Raw genomic sequence first — 4373 nt, 5'->3', positions numbered from 1 at the left:
ATTCGATATCAAGAGCAAAAAATAATACGTAACAAACCACAAACGATTTCAACAGCTGCCGACAGGTGAGTCACACTGGAAGATATACGCAGATTATAAAGGTAAACGTTGTAGACCTATTGGTACTATTCAAACAGGGCTATGAGAACGGACGCAATGAGAATAGGTTGAATGAATGAAGTGCACCAACAATGTATATACTTCCTTAATAATAGGATGTATACAAAGTACATAAGTGTTATTCTATAGAAATATATAAGTAAGTGTATTATCTCTGTGGTTATTCCTTAAAGGATAAGGCTCAAGTTTTGAATAGAAGTTTGTAAACAACCAGAAGATAGGCCTATCCACTTGCAGTATCATAGTTCAAGCAGTGGTTTATTTATAACTCAGTAATGTTAATATAAAACCCTAAAATCTTTCAAGGGAGGTAAGTACTTGTCTCTCGTTTAAGGACCAATTCTGTGCAGTGTCGTATCCAGGAGTTGCCCGGGGGTCCCCCCCACCCTAAGAAAAAAAAAGCTCGCGCCCCTAGTCTCCTTCAATGAAATGCCCGAAGCAAAATAATGACGTTCAGGTAGATAACAGTCATCTCATATCACCTTATTTTGTGATCTACCTCACGTTACTCATCGTTCCCCATTCCACCTTCGCGCCCTCTCATCATCCCCCATTTCAAGAATCCTTTTACGCCATTGCTTTTGGGACCAGGGTTTTCATAGTCTTTATAGTGGCGGATGCAGGAATTTGATTTTCACCGATGACTACCTCAACCCTACCATGGCTGTGATTGAAAATTTATGATTATGGCACCTCTAGGTGGCCAGAAATGGCACTCTTAAACCTAAATTTGAATATAATTTTATAATTGGAAGGAGACTTGACTAAGGTGGTCTTTATTTGGAAGTGGTCTTTCATTCGAGCAAGTCTTGAATTTACAGGAAGACCTGTAGGCCTAGTTTTAAGAAAAAATAAAATCGGCCTTTTACAAGATTTGAACGATGGACCATGGTATTTGAAAGAAAAATTAATCACCCATTTGTCTGGTATTGTGGGTATACCCATGTGGACACGGGAAACGATTCTCAACCTTTCTCATATCATTTCAGCAAATACGGTAACGTAAAATTGGATGTGGCTACATCATCGGTACACTTAACTTCTTCAGTTGCTTTGATCTTTGACTTGAAATGAATCGGTGACTGTATTTAAAGAGATACAGGCCTAGCTAGGACTGTTTATGTTATAATAGAGTCGGCTTAGGCCTACTCAGTGGTGGCTTCAGAAAAATGCCGATATACCGTATGTTACAACAAGTCCGACATGTGGTTCGAGCAAAGAGGTCGTCTCATCGGTCAGAGTCCAGTAATATAATCCCTGAGTTAGGTTCAAGGGGAGATATTTTATGGGTTTAGATTTTAGAGTGACCCAAAAATTGTGATTTTGGACCACATTTTACTTTTGTTTTTGTTATAAGAACCAGTAACATATTTCCAGGCTCAGTGTTCTTATTTTTTTGCCTATTTCAGACTCAAAATGTTCTTATTTTGTTCTTATTTTTACACACTGTTTAATAAACATAGAAAATTATTATTTTCAGCAGTATATTATTACTGTAAAACCGGCCGTGGTACAGATAAGACTTGTTGGTATTTTTTTCTAGTTTATAAACAAATAAATAAAACCTCATTTTACATTTTAATAACTCAACCTCAGTTTGTTCCATTTTTTTTCTAATAATTTTTAAGCAATTTCAGCCTCTTTATTCTTATAAATGTGTTCTTATACTTCAAAAAATGTATTAGGGATTGGCAATCGAAATAACATTTTATCAAAACAAAAGGCCAGGCTTGCCAGACGGTAGAGGGGTAAATTTCCTGCTAAAGAAAGTGATATCGTGGGGAATAGGTTGGGGATCATAAGTTCACAAATATTGCGATGCTATAAGCCTACATGATTAATATGCGTACATCAAGCGAATTTTAGCATCCTAAATAGTGATGGTCATGCACTCAGACCTACCGAGTTTCAATACCGTACCTGAACCTGCCGTTTGCAATATTATGCAACTGTTACGTTCAGACAGAGGTCAATGTACTGTTGTTGATTCGTTACCATTCAATCTGATATTTAATAAGCCTAATATGAATACTCTATAGGTCTACGAGGAATATGATTTATTTAAGCTACGGTATATGGTGTCAGTGAGTGGGTGGGTCACAGTTAATATCTTTCTAAGGACCTCTTTCTCCCTGTAATCATTAAGCATTTGTATATAGATCAACGTAGGTCTGCTACTATGGTTTTACTGTATCATCAAAATTACCTTATGTTGTCATGTCGTGCATGTGTTGCATTAGCCTTCAACGACACTTTCTTTGATTGTGTAACAATTTAATCACAATTCCGGTAGACGTTCCGTTAATATTATGATCATTATAGTTATAAACACATTATGAGTCAGTTGTTAGTCACCGATTCTCCTTATGAAATAGCAAAGTGTGCGTATCGCCCCCATCAGTGGATGCGACAAGCGACCCGCTTGGTGTCGTCACGATAGCCAGTAATCGGAGAGGTTCTGGGCAACAAGTTCGGCGAAACACGGTCGGTGAACTTGATTCGTCTCGGCGGAACGAAAGCGAAGATGCGATGAACTCTGATTACTAATAATGAATCATCAATCAATAGATGCACACGCGACAAGCGACACATCTAACATTGTCCCCGCAAGAGCACGCGTACGAGTTTGGGGGTAGTGTTGATTTATGGAAATTGAAACTTACAGAGCAAAGGGTATTTCCGTTATGTTTACATTCTCCTCCGTATATAATACTGTAGTTGTTCGTCTTGGAATACAGCATAATAGCAGAGTAGCAAAATTTGCTAGCCTAAGCTTTATTCCTTCCCAAATACGATTAATAAATCATCAGTTTCCCAGAATGCCAGAATTAGACTTGAAGCCGGCTCATAAACTCACTCGACTAGCTACCTTTATTATCTAATAGGCCTAACTGTAGTTATCAGACATAATAAATATTGACTGCCGCAGAGATTATTTTAAGTACCAAATTCATTTCACGATTGTTGATATAGCAAATTGTGGATATTTATACAGGGGGTTCAATGTAGAATGAATCCACTCTGAAAGTGATGACTTCATTCGAAAAGCAATACAAAACAATGGTGTACCTGTAAATGGTCACCCCCCCCCCACCCTCCCCCAGGCAATTCCATAGGATTTTCAAACAGTGCAGTATAATATCAGGGTGGACCCACTAAATTAAGCGTAAATTCAAATAATGTGGACCCATTTTCTCAGAAGCTAATCCACTTTACGCAAAAATATGAAAAATCTGGACCTAAAATTTTTGGCTAAAAATGAGAAATCTGGAAGGCTCCCGATCCGATCGACCAATCAGCATTACCGAAAGCTGTCGGGGATAGCGTGTAGCGATTGTATGGAAACCAAGCTTACATCACTAAGCTAACTCGTTACGGTTAGCACATTAGGCATGCAATACCGCATTGTGCCCACGAACCTTAGGGTCCCTAGATCTATCTGGGCCTAGGCTTATTAATTTACGGAAACATGATACCGTATCACATGCCCTTGCTTATTAGCAGTCTGACGTAAGTAAAAGCAATTTTGTGAGAAGAAACTTAGTCTGCGATGCGTCAACATTATTATCATCTATTACATTAGGCCTACCCATGGACCTGTTAGTATTTAATAATGCTACAGTATACTGATTTAATAACTGACTTCTAATTACCTATATACATATTATACACATTTTTAAATAATCAATACATAAAACTAGTCTGCACTGTGTTCCTGGGTAGATATGAAATGAAAGATATGAAATCGACTGACCACACCGGAGTGGTTTTGACAAGGGGCACATCTGTTTCGAAAGGTGAGGGGGACATTTTGTAAGCCGACACCGACCTCAGGCCCACCATGGTTTGGCCTGAGGTGCGAAAATTTTAGGAAATCTAGCTCTAGATGACCGGAACTGACACTTTTATATAGTAAAATTCATCGTCATAACATCACCATTATATAGTAAAAATGAAGCGTCAAGAAATTTCTCATGCAGTTTTACCAGCTATTTTCGGCAACCAATTAATATGTGTGATGTAATATAGAAAATAAATATTAAAAACATTGATTTTGGTATGGGTACTTAAATTAGGCCTACCTACTTCAAAGTCATTAGTCCACACAAGGGCTGAGGTGGGAACATTTGGGGAAATAGTACCTCAAGATTGCAGGAAATGACACTCTTTTATAATAAAATTCATCATCATCGATCAAATTAATCGCTGTGATGTTCCACTGAAAATAAAACTCAATTGTCTTTGATGTATGT

Source organism: Anneissia japonica, unplaced genomic scaffold, assembly GCF_011630105.1.
Source record: "Anneissia japonica isolate Jap-2015-1 unplaced genomic scaffold, ASM1163010v1 scaffold287856_len476331_cov182, whole genome shotgun sequence".
Taxonomy (NCBI): domain Eukaryota; kingdom Metazoa; phylum Echinodermata; class Crinoidea; order Comatulida; family Comatulidae; genus Anneissia; species Anneissia japonica.
Note: the sequence above shows the minus strand (reverse complement) of the source record.